The sequence below is a fragment of the Cupressus sempervirens genome, chromosome 11 (assembly GCF_028749045.1).
Source record: "Cupressus sempervirens isolate cs-2001-9-10 chromosome 11, ASM2874904v1, whole genome shotgun sequence".
Taxonomy (NCBI): Eukaryota; Viridiplantae; Streptophyta; class Pinopsida; order Cupressales; family Cupressaceae; genus Cupressus; species Cupressus sempervirens.
The window spans coordinates 335,529,490-335,543,614 of NC_143128.1; positions in this window are offsets into that span (position 1 = coordinate 335,529,490).

A 14,125-nucleotide genomic window follows, 5' to 3' on the forward strand; every position below is an offset into this window, starting at 1 on the left:
AGCCCATAAATTACCTTCCATATATGTGTGCTTTATTAGACAACAGCTTCAATCTTGTTCTGTAGAATAGTAAAAGCTTAGAATTTGGAGAAAGTCTACCATTGTACTTGTTAATAGCTTTCCTCATCTCAAATTTGTCCAAATCTAGCATTACTCTTGCAAGTGTAGTCTCTCGAATATTTCTCTTTGTTGTGAGACTATATTTCCATCTTTTCTCAACTCTATCATATAGGCTCTTTGGTAGAGAGTTGGAAATCTCAATTGGAGTCATCTTAAAAGTTTCCATCATGGAATATATAGACTCGTCTACTTTATCCATATCAAAATTCTTAAGTTTATCAAACTCAACATCTGTGAATTCACTTAAGTTGGCATTATTCTTAATATTTTCACACAAGTTGTCCAAATCAGAAGAGGGACTATGAATTAACACTTTTAATTGGTTTTTATCATCTAATTTTTTCCTCTCCTCATCTAATTTATATGGGGCAATGTACTTCCTTCTTTTCTTCTGCTCAGGTTCATCTTCTTATGTAGATGTACTAGCTCTCTTACCTTTAGGCTTTTGAACATCCTAAGTCATCTTGGCAGTAGGTCCTGTACTAGCCCTAGTAACAGGAACTGTAGGCTTTTGTTATGAATATTTTACAACCTTTTAAGGTTTTCTTGCTATAGGCTTCTTTCTTTTCCTCTTATTTTCTTTTGTGGCAATAGGTGCTTCATTGGCTTCTTCTCCCTTAGCATCTTCATCAATTTGTGCTTCTTCTTCTCCTTGGTCCTCACCTTAACCCTATGCGATGGAAAGTGGTGCTTGGACAAGTGCATCATCATCATCTTCATTATCTTCTTCTTCTTCATCTCCTTCTACCTCTTCACCAAATTGTTCTTTGAGTTTCTTTACAAGATTATTCTTCTTCCTCATCACAGAAGCTATCTATAGATCCATTGTGATCTTTGATTTTTCTACATCATAGTTTCCAAAAGTAGTAGCATCCTTATCTACTTCTTTTTCCAGTAAAGTAGTGATGGTTGTAGGTGCCTTATCAACATTAATTTTATAAGGCAATGGTTTGAGCCATCTCACCCTTGGAATAGTAGCTTGAACATATGTGAAATCAACATTAACTAGAAAATAAACGTCATTAAAATGCTTCTCTACTAGTGATATTGGAATCATTTTCCTTTGTTTCATTGACTTCTTGAAGTCTTAAAAGTAGCTAGTCATTACACTCTCAAAATTTTCTCCAAGTTTCTCTATAAATTCACTAATCTACACTAAAATTGATCTATTAGCCTTCCAGGATGCTTTCCCAAATGTGGGAAAAGTGTTTTGCACACAGAAAAATATACAAACTAGTATTGAAACAAATTTGCATTGTGCACTTTTTGTTTTCCTTATTTCTCCCAAGTTCTTAGATAATCGTTGGAATTGTAACTCGGCAAGGTCATAAGTGTGGTCTTTCTTCGCCATCTTATAACCCAAATCCATAGCCCTACATGGTACATTATTTAACCTACTAGATTAATGAATTTATGTGCAATAATTCTTACTGCAAAAGCAATTAGGGGATCAAAAATTGTGTCTATGTTCATTCCTCTCTTGTTGCACAGTTCCCCTATATTCTTTTCAATTGTCTCTTTTGCATCACTCCTCATTGTCTTATAGGGCAAGCCTATCACTCTATGAATGATCCTCTTTTTTATTTTTATAGTTCCATCCTCCAATCATACAAAATTATCATGAATTCTACTAAGAACAATCTTAATCCATTTGGTTTTGAATATGTTTGGAAAATCTAGGGCACAAATTAACCTCTTTCTCTCTACAACCTTGAATTCATCTTTTAGCACTCCATTTCACACAATTTTCCATATAACTCTCTTATCTCCATGTCTCCAATGCTTCCAACCTTACACGTGTAGCAACACCACACATCTTGTATCATCAAAACTTGTGGTGGTATCATCAATAATGCACTAGACAAGTCTCCTTTATATGCAATGTCAGGAATTGCCCAAAAATGTGGTTGTTTGATATCATTACTTATTAATTGAACATTCAAAACTTCATTTCCTTCCTTAACTATAGTAGCAAAAGAACTAGATGCCATAACAACTAACTAGGGTTTGCAAAAATTCAAACAACGTAGCTTAGCACACAATAAATACCTTCTCAAATCTGATGACTAGTGTCGAGTAGCAGTTGAATTTAGTTTTCAAACACTTGAATCCTTCTTTCCAAATCACCTTCAACTCTTTGTGCTCTCTCCAAATTTGAATGATTACAAATGAGTCAAAAATCAACCATATAGACCTTAAAACTTCACAATAAATGCTCAATGCTTACATAGTTGTAAGCTCGGCTCCAATATAGATTCTGACTCACTCAACTTCCATGTAATTTCCTTCATGCTTGGAAACCAGTATGAGCTTGGTCAACACTATCACCTTTTATAGCTCAGCATCAACTAACTTTCACTCGGTAACCATAGTGAAATTTTTCATACTCGGCAGCAACATAAAAACTTATAGATTTATTCTAAGTTCTAACCAATACTTTGCATATTACTTCATGCATATATGATCTTTTCATAACTCAATCCTTGGAATTGATGTATAATTGAGCTTTGAAATATTAGTCTCATACATACCTTTTAATTTCCTAGTTGGGGATGGTTTGATCACTTGATCCACTAGATGAAGTGGTCCCATCTGAACTTAACATGTTGCAATCTTCCTTCTTCCATGTCTTGTTCATCTTCACTTTGACTTCTTCAACATCAACCTTTCCTTTTCCTTTATTGAACTCACTACTTGGTGCTTTTGACCTTGTTGGACAATTTTTGCTTATGTGACCAATCTTCAAACATCTAAAACATGTAGTTTGACTCAACCATCTTTTGTAGTCACTTCCAAAATGTGTTCTAATGCCATTTTCAGAAACATGTCCATACTCTTGACAATAGTGACAACTATATGTTGTATTATAATCCCAATTATAAGAGTTGGCATTGTGCTTTACCTTTGTCTACTTTTTTTATGACCACTTGGGCTTGGATCTACACTCAATGCTCTATGTCCATACTTCTAATAGTTATAGTAGTATCCTTCGAATCTTTATGTGCTTATGGTCTTGGTTTGACATTCATGTGCTTGATGTCCTTGTTTGTTGCACTTGTGGCAGTTACTTAGAAACTTTTTCCTAAGATTCTAATTTGCATCTTGCTTTTGCAAACATTAGCAGTATGTCCTAATTTTCCACTAATATGACAAGTACATTTTAAGTTCTTACCATTGATATTCCTTTGTTCACCACTTTTAGATGATTCTTCTTCTTCAATACTAGTAATCCAGTAGTATCACTATTGGATCTAGGAGATCTTATCAATTGCTCAAAATACTTAATAGCTTCACTAGGTTTGTTGAAACTTTTTGTTGCATCCCAAATTTTGACCTAATTTAAATTTATTATAGTCATTTAATTGAATAGATTTTCTTTGATAATCATGTTAAAAGGGTAGTTAAATATATCTATTGTATTCATTATTGTTTAATTATTTAATGATGATGGTTGCTATCCATTATTTGTCATATGATAGTAATAGTTAGCAATTTCTTGGTTTCAGAATTATGGTTAATGATTAAATTCCTTGCTTGAAACATTATTATGGATTTATCATGGAACTTGTTATTATCATGAAAAATATTGCACAAGTGATTGTAGGAGAAGATTAAAGTAGGAGAAACATTGCTAAATGAGATCAACGGAATGGGGTACTATCTTACTCCACTTATCTGGTTGACAGGTATGACCTCTAACTATCTTGGTAAGGACCTAGTGACTTGTATAGAAGGGTACAATCATTTGGACACACATGAGCTATTAGATAAACATTAAAAAAATTAATGATTTTAACTTAATTAAAATACATACCTTTATCGAATTATGATTAACATTTCAATCATTTCATTATAACACATATTTATGTATGTGCATATAGATATAGAAATAAAGGTGACACCATAATATCATTTTTATGCAAGATTCTATCTAATACATATATTTAAATACATGTACAAGAAAATAAAATAATCTTCCAAATAAAACATGTATTTATATATACATAACATAAGATACAACCTTGGATAAAACATATAATATAATGCCATCTTATAAATACATCTATGTGCAAGTAGATAAATATATCACAAATTATCCTTGATTTATAACCTTCAAATTTTTTTCCTTATTTATTCAATTCTTTACAAGAAACCAAATTGTACACTTGGCATATTATATCAGCATCCAAGAAGGCAAGACATTCTTTAAGAGTTACAGCTTCTTGAAAGCTTGGAATATTTGAATGCCTCTTTATATTTGGAAGCCATGAGAAACTGAGGACATGAATTCATTCTTCTCCCCATTCTATTTTTTTGACTTATCTCTGCAATAATTTTCATGTCCTTACCTTCTCTTTCTACCTCTTCTAAAGGTCGTGATTATTAATCACTTAGAACTATGTGTTTGGAGTTTCTTCTATGGAAGAACTGGATTGTTAGCACTTTGCCAAGGCTCTTCCTCTTTCAACAACCAAGTTGTGTGGTCAACCTTCTATAATTGATTGATACATATATGTATTTTCCTCGTCAATTTATTATTTCATTTGTACTTTCAATAGTAAGGTATATTTACACAAAATATTGAACTTCATCTTGTTTGGTGTTACTGAATAGTTTCTTAGAAGCCAGTTATTCCCTTGCTAAGCTGAGATCATTTAGTCATGACAAATCTATACATCTTTTTACTACTAAATTATAATGCTACAAGTCTTAATATTATTTTCCTCAAGTTATAAAAGTTGATTAAATACTAGAACATGTAATTTGCATACACTAACTGAGTATTAGCAGAATGAGTTGGTTTACTATGAGATATAAACACCAGGAACTAACCTAGCCAGATGGCCAAGGAAGTGGTGAAGTGGTGACAAAGAAATTTATAATAATATGGAAATAGAATCAGATACATCAATTATATATTATTTTAAAAAAAGGAAAATTTTTTAATAGCTCATGTATTTTTTTTATTTATTATTTCCCTCTTGTCAAGTCAAGTGATGGTGATCAGGTAATTGAACCCAACCAAAAAACTTTAGCTAAGGTCATTAAAGGGCATGTTTGCCTTCATAAGATCACTTTATTTTGGTAGTGTTAGTTATTTAGACATGTCCTTCCATAACTATGTGGACATTCTAAACACTAAAAGTGCTCAGGTGGCAAGACTAGTAGTACCCCAAGCCCAATCCCCGAGTAGGGAGGGCCTTTCTTTTCAAAATATTATGTGGGGATAGAGATGATCTAAAGTTGGGAGATTAAGCTTAATTCAATGCTTCTCCTCTTACCAAAATTTGAGGCTTGTACAATTAGTTAAAGAACTGCCAGTTGCTTCCTGTATGTTTTCTTCTTTCCAATCTTGCTATGCATTTATGTTCCTTTTGTAACTGATCATGTATTTACTTTACTATATGCAAGGGAAGATAGAAAAAAATTATTTCAGTTACTTCAGTTAATCATTATTTTAGTACTTCAGTTAATCATTATATTAGTTACTTTAGTTAATCATTATTTCAGTTATTGCATTTAATCGTTATTCCATTTGCTTCAATTGAATGGTTATCTCAGTTAATCGTTAATAGTTAAATCACTTATTGTCTCATGAAAAATATTTAAGAATGTTTTGTTTCAAAATTTGGTTGAAGAAAACTCTTTGACTTCTATGTGAAACCAAATATCAATACTTCTTTATTTTTGTTATGAAAATTCATTTAATACACTTTCAGCAAATTCTTTTTCTCTTTTCAAATCATTTCTCAGTTGTTCATTTTGCAACTTCAGTGTTGTGATTTTTATATCTTTTCCATTCAATTCATGATTTTCAATCATCATTTAAATTAATATTTCCAGTTGCATGTGAGTAATCCTATTCACCTCTAATGTCTTCTCTTCCAGCCTGTTGGTCAGAATCCTTTGTCATCTTCAATCATGACTTTGTCTTCTTCAACTTTCTTCTTCTACTCAATCACCTCACATAGCAATATTGATTAGACTTATTATTCTATTTTGAGATTTTTGGCCTCATCAGTTAGGGCTACATTCTTTTCCATTAGATTTTCAACTACTACATCAAATTCACTTATGTTTCCATCTATAAATAATCCAGTAGTGTCAATCTCTTGGTAATATATGCCATTCTCTTCAATAGTTATCTCTTTCCTTCTTTTCAATGATCATTTTAACTCATCTCTTGCTTCATTCACCTAATGTAAAGCAAGTTGTATTTCAATCTTCTGGTTCTCAATAGTCTTTCCCAACTTGTATACTTCCATCTTCAATATCTTTCGTCAAAGCTGCAAACCTTTCCTTTCTAGAGAACCTTTACTTTGATACCAACTGTTGGAAATAAAATAGGGAAAGTAAACTCTGTGGGGGGGGGGAGAGGGGATGAATCATACCTTCAAAACTTTAACCATAAATTCATTCAGCACACATCCATCTCACAATTTTGCATATAAACTAAAATAGCTAGCTAAACATATTCATCCATACTATGAAAGTAAATAACATTCAACACATGTATGACACAAGATATTTGGTTACCTAGAAACCCTCCCATGAGAAGGTAAAACTAGGGTGGGCATGAAATCCAAAAATCTCAACTACTACAGTAATAAAGTGTATCCAATGAAGGTTACAATGTTTGATCATAAAACATGATCTACCCTGTGAAAGGTATGTCATATTAAAGGCTCACAAGATTTTTAGATCTTACCCTATTAAAGGATTTCAATACACTATTAGAAGTATGTCTAGTAAAAGGACTTTAACTTACAATGAAGTAAGCACCCTATTAAAGGATTTACAATAGCTTGTTAAGACTACTATGTTAAGAGATTTAACTAATTCACCTATTAGAATGTCTCAGCAATGCTCCTATGGCTAGCACTCTGCTACTAGATAATAAATCACCTCTTTCCTGATGTGTACTTGATCTTCACTAATCATATGTGTCTCTTTTTTCCTCTAACTCCATTCCTTCATTCTTCTTTAACTAATTTTGTAATGTATCTCATAGCACCATACCTTAGTCACCATGAATGCTTTGTTTGTGCATGCACACTTCTCTCTTTTCTCCTTCCATACACATAAAAATTTTAAAGGTTTATCCACCTTAAGAAGACCTAGGTGACTTAGGGTTAGGTATGAATCAATGATAATGATTCACACATATTGTCACTTAATCCTTCCCTTTTTTTGATTGGTTGCATGTACTGCAGAGTGATTCTCAATAAAGATTTTTCTTATCATCTAAGATCGTAAAACAATCCTTAAGTTGGCTCAAAAATGGTTTACATAGTAGTTTATTCCATTACAAAAAACTATGTCAAGAATATATTAATCGGCACTTGAAGTGTTTGATGATCAACATCCACTATCTCTTCAATATTCTAACTCAGCCTCTGAATGATGTAGCATCCACTAATCACTCAGCCTTTGAATGAATCGGCACCTACTATCTACTTACCACTTGAGTGACTCAGCACTTACTTGTTACTTCGCATCTACTATCTATCTCTTGCTTGGCATATACTATTTGAAAACTTATGCTTGGCATACATTACTTGTTTGACATGAACTAAGTAAATGACTTAAGCATATTGTCAGTCATATGTAAAACCCAATCTGAGATTAGCAACCTTAGACAATGTGGACCTGAGTAAATCCATGAAAGAAGAGATTGAATAGATTGAGAATATCAAGACATGGACTCTAATTCCTAGACCAAAAGACAAAAATGTGATTGGAACCAAGTGGGTGTACAAAAATAAGTTAGATGAAAATGGTGAAGTCGAGGGGAATAAGGAAATATTAGTTTGCAAAGGGTATGAAAAAGAAGAAGGGATTGACTATGGGGAAACATTTTCCCCTATTACAAGATTGGAAGGAGTAAAAACTCTGCTTATTTACTCTACATACCAAAGGTTTTGAAGTTTATCAAATGGATGTGAAATCTGCATTTTTGAATGGCATATCAGAAGAAGAGTTCTATATAGAATAGCCAGAAGGATTTTTTGATGCTAAAAATGAGAATATGGTATGTAGACTACACAAAGCTTTATATGTTTTAAAGCAAGCACCAAGAGCATGGTATGAAAGGCTTCACAATTATCTTGTGAAAAGTGGATTTGAGAGGACTAATGATAACAACAATTTTTACTTGAAGATAGAAGGAGGTAAAGCTATTTTAGTAGCTAAGATTTTTGTTGATGATATCATATTTGGAGGTCAAGATGGATTATGTAAATCATTTTCAAATGAAATAAAGAAAGAATTTGAGATGTCAACATTTGGAGAGATCAAGTTCTTTGTTGGTTTGCAAGTATATAAAATGAAATATGGTATATGCATCACTCAATTTAAGTATGTGAAGGAAATATTGAAAAAAATTGGATTGGAGGATTCAAAACCATTTAGCACACCTAAGGTGACAAGACACAAGTTGTCAAAAAATGATGATTCAACTAATGTGAATCAAACATTATACAGGTCCATGATTGGCAGATTGCAATATGTAGTGCATAACAGACCTGACATTGCATTATCTTTTGGGATAGTTGCAATATTCTCTACTAATCCTATGGAGAATAATTTGATGGTTGTTAAGAGAATAATGAGATATCTAAAAGGAATAGAATACTATGGTCTATACTACAAGAAAAATGAAAAGTTTGAGCTGAAAGCCTACACTAATGTTGATTGGGCTAGAAACATTGATGATAGGAAGAGCACTAATGGAGGGGAATTTCTCTTAGAAAATAGGTTGGTCACCTAGACAAGAAAGAAAGAAAATTTCATATCTCAATCTACTATTGAGGCTAAATATGTTGTTGCTGCAGTAAATTTTACAAACATTGTATGGATCAAATACCTACTCAAAGTTATGAAGGAAGAAATCACTAAACTTGTGATACTTTATTATGATAATAAAAGTGCTATAAATATATCAAAGAGCCATGTGATGCACACAAAGCCTAAGCACATTGTAATCAAGTATCATTACTTGAGAGAGTTAGTTCAAGACAAAGAGGTGAAGATGGAATGTGTGAACAAAAAAGAGTAGATAGTTGATATCTTCACAAAAGAATTACCTAAGGATGCTCATGAGTATCTAAGAGGTAAATTAGGGATGATACCCCTATCCAAAGATACTAAGAAGCTGAGTAGTGCCCTATATCAACTGGAGGTGAATGTTGTATCTTACACATTGATGCAATGGATATTACTAAAATTGTTAACATCTGCATGTTGAGATGAGAAGTCTTTGGCATTGTTGTCAAAGAGGTATAAATACAAAATAGAATACCAATCAAAGGGAGAAATACTTGAAATATCTACTTAGAGGGAGATAGTGTACCTAATGTTTCCTACAAAAGGAAGAAATGACAAAAAGAAATACATCTACTAGCAAGAGGGAGATAGTGCTGAGGGAGATATAAGAACAGAGTAGAGATATATGAATATCAAAAAGAGGGAGTCATAAGAAAGAGTTGATTATCTGTTGATCAGAATAGAATTTTGTAGCCTATAAAAATGGTGAAAGATGATGATAGAGGGAGATATTTATATACAAGGAATTATTTTCTTTTTGGTATTATTGTTGGTATGGTTTTCCATCAATGCCAAAGAGGGAGATTGTTGATATGAGATTGAAATGTTTCAATCATTGTTTTGTCACTAATGTCAAACCTACTACTTTTTGGTAAGACAACTGCCTAGTTGATTTGAGTACTATCATTTGTTTGATTGATGAGGAGGTTTTGATCAAATAAGATAACAACAACACCTAGAGGAAAGGTCATGGTATGAAAAAGGAGTACAAATATTAGTTAAGGCAGTGATGTTATAGTGTATTGATTATCTTCTTAAGGCTACAAAGGTTGGATACATAGATTAAGTCTAGAAGAACAAGTAAGAAGAATTGTTTTTGCCAAGATTGACTAGGTGTATAGTAGGTGTCGAGAAAAGTTACTGCAAAACAAAGTGAAGATTTAGTATATGTCAAGTGAACTTAGTCTAAGTTGAGTAAGATTTAGTTGATGTCAAGCACTAGTAAACTTTAGTGTTTTTCAGTTAACTAGTTGAAGACAAGTGGAAGACCAGTATGGAAGTCACATAATAGCATATTGATGTCGAGTTCTAGTATTCATCTAAAATCATAGATTTTACAAATCTAAGCTGACTATTTTATTTTCTTGAATTGTTTGAAGCATGTGGAAGATAATTGTGATGAGCTAGTAGCACATAATTCAAGGTAAAGCATTTTGAGGTGAATTCAAAGAGGATTAAGGAAGAAGTTTCTAGAGGAACTAAATGAAAAAGTGGGTAGATTCATTGTATGCTACCCAATCTTACCTAAATCTAAAATGGATGATTGAGATTGAATAGAAAAATATCTTAAATCTTTATTTATAGAGAGAGTTGATCAAAAGAAAAGGTTATCATGTGTGAGAACCTAAGGAAGACAAGGAGTCTAGGATATTACTTCATTTAGTGGCCGAATAGAAGAGATTGCTATAGGCAAGAAAAGAAAGAAGGCTTAAGAGTATGAATTTTTGAAGGGTGAACAATTTATTAGAATTGAAGTGTGTGAAAGTCAAGAAGAATGGAGGACTGAAATAGAGATCTATAATCTACAAGTGAGTCATAATTTGTTAATAGATCATCCCTTACTATTAATTTCTAATCATTTTATCAGTCTAAGGTAAATCCTTTTGATTAAGGTTGATCTAATAGTCATATGTAAATCCTTTAATCAGGTGATATTTATGTAAATCCTTTAATCGGGTGATATTTCAATGATATAAAATCCTCTAACAAGGCTCACTCCTAATAGGGTGATTGAAATCCTCTAACTAGGTCACATTTAACAGTTTGTATTGTAACCTTTAATAGGGTTGGCCTTTCACAGGGCATCACTTTAGAAGAGTGAGAATTAGTAGCATGTTAATGGTGGTTTATCCCAAATTGGGTTTCCATGTATAATCCATGTGTCAAATGTGTTATTGAATCTGTTATGTTTCATGTTTACATTTTTGCAAAGTTATTTTGACCTAGGATAGTAAACTACAAATTTTAAGCATTGTATGATCTAATGGATGCATGCATAATAAGGTTTTATGGATATGGGTTCACTAAGCTATGAAAAGTTTTATTTGTGCATCTAGACCTTGGATAGCTGATTCGCCCCCACTCTTAGATATTCTAAAGAATTCCAATAGGTAGCTCTTTCATGCAACCCCAATTCACACCTTTTTCATTTTAGACTTCTAGACTTTATTTATCCCTTTCTCATTTTCTCTATCATTTTTTTGTAGATCTTGGTTTAGCCTTTTAGGTTTGGATGTGTAATGTTATGTTTATGTTGTGTCCTTAGATTGTCTTTGATTTTGATATTCTTTTGGGTCTCTAGTATTGGGGTGCCTCATAATTCCTCTTTATCTTTACTTTTCCATTTTCTTAGGTCATCTTCCTTATTTATACCTTATCTAAGTGTTGTTATAAGGTTAATAAACTCATGAGAGTTTTTCAGATCATGTTATGGGTATCTTTCTTCTTCTATGTTAGGATTAGGGGGATCTCACCATCCTCTCTTTCTATCTTAATTCTAAGTCGATGAGGTTACATTTATGTTTCCCAATTTGTCTTTTTTATTTTTTGGTCTATTTAGCAATCATTTCTCCTTTTGACCTTCTCGCTACTCTTATGGCTATTCTTCCTTAGGATTATGTTGCATGTTGGCTTTCTTGGACTTGATCCATATCTCTTTAATTTTATTTATAACCATAGGTTCCTTTCTATCTTACGATAAATAGAGATTCTCATAATAGTGTTATTATTCTCAATATGTATTAATTTATGGACAATACAAAGGACTTATTGCTGAAATCTGATTGAAAGATCACTATTCAAGAAGGGAGATTGTTGAAAAGAGGGATATTGTTGATAAAGAATGTTTTCAATCATTATTTTGTCACTGATGTCAAACCTACTATTTGTTGGAATGACAATTGCTTATAAGATCCAAGTACTATCACTTAGTTGATTGATGAAGAGGATTTAATTAATAAGATGTAACAAAAGCACCTAAGGGAAAGGTTGAGTTATAGTTTTATAATGAAGTACAAGGATCAATTAAGACAATGATAAGATGATGTATTGATAATACACTTTATGATACAGCGGTTGGCTACACTTAGAAACTCTAGAAGAATAAGTTGTATCAAAGTTGTCTATAAAGCTTGACTAAGTTCATCAGTGGGTGCCAAGCAAGCTAGTTCATGCCGAGTAGATTATTAGTAAGTATTGAGCAAATGCAAAATCTAGTGTGTACCAAGTGAAATAGAAGGAGCCGAGCAAGTTCAAGTGTCGAGCAAGTAATAGGTGTCAAGCATTAGTAAAACTTAGTTGATGCTTAGTGAATCCACAATAGGTGTCGACCATCAATAAAACATAGTTGGTGCCAAGTAACACAGTATGTGTCAAGCATCAAAAATTCAATAGTGTCAAGCTATTGCATTATTTGAAAAGTTAAAGATTCACCAGATCTGAGCTGACAAGTTTTTTACCTTGAAGTTTGTGACTAGATGGAAGATAAGGATGATGATTTGGTGGCACAAAATTTTAGGTTAACCATTTTTAGGAAAATTTAGGTGGATTTTTCATGATGTTTCTACAAGAAACAAGATAAGGGGTAGATACATTGTATCTTACCTAATCCATTTGAACCAAAATTAAGAGAGGAAATATTAGAGCGGGAAAAGTATTCCAAACTTCTATTTAAGGAGTTGCAGGTTAAGAAGTAAGTATGGTTGGTTGGAGAAAGTGTGCAGTGTCAAGGAGAAGGCATCGAGAGGAAGGAACAAAGTACAGAGACTCTGCTTCGATAGGTGACCAAAAAGGAGATTGCACTAGCACAGCGAGCATGGAGACTCAAGAAGATGAAGCTTGAAAGGAGGACAAGCTATCAGAGCTACAAAGACTGAAAGCTAGGAAAATGTGTGAGCTAAATTGAGATCTAAAATCTACAAGTTATGTTGTGAGTTGTATCAGATCAAAAGCTGTTATTGTTACTCTCTAGGAATTGTATCAGTTAGGGTGAAATCCTATGGACTTAGGTTGGTTCAATAGCCATTTTTTAAATCTTTTAATAGGGTGACATTCCAAGTGAATGTTCTAAAGTCTAACCAGGCCCACTTCTAACAGGGTGGTTGAAATCCTTTAACCAGGTCATATTTAACAATGTGTTGTAGCCTTTAACAAGGCAGGCCTTTCACAAGGCCTCACTTCAGAAGAGTGAGAATTAAGTAGCATGTTATTGGTGGTTTTTTCCAAATTGGGTTTCCATGTAAATCATCGTGTTATGTGTTGATTTTTCATGTGTTGTTCTTGCATGTTGATTTATCAGTAATTTGCAAAGAAAAATGTTTAGCTTGGATGCATGATTAGTTTAATGGGCTCACTATAATTAGTGAAACAAATTTATTAGGACATTTTGACCTTGAATAACTAATTCACCCCCCTCCCCCCCCCAGTTATTCTAAAACATTTCTAACAATTGGTATCAGAGCCATCTATTGATTTGGTTTAAAGGTAGTAGAAGCAAAAAAGATCAAGATGTTCAAGAGAGAAGTTCCCAGGCTCAACAGAGATAACTTTGTTGCATGGAAAACTTTAATGAAGTTGCACCTTGGATTAATAGGTGATCATGCACAAACCTCAATTAAAGTGGAACATGTTGATCTAGTTGGTGTCCCTACTGCAGAAGATATGAAGAAAAAGAAGGAGCACAAGCAACCAATGTTGGAGATTGCCTCTGACCTCAACTATGTTGAATTTGATGATATCAAGTGATGTGACTCTACATTCAAGATGTGGAAAGATTTGACTAATATTTATGGAGGAGATCAGAATTTACAAAGAGAAAAAAGATAAAGCCTCAAAGGAAAGTTTGAAAACATGAGAATGGAGGAAGGTGAGAACATTGCTCAATATGCCTCTAGAATAAAGG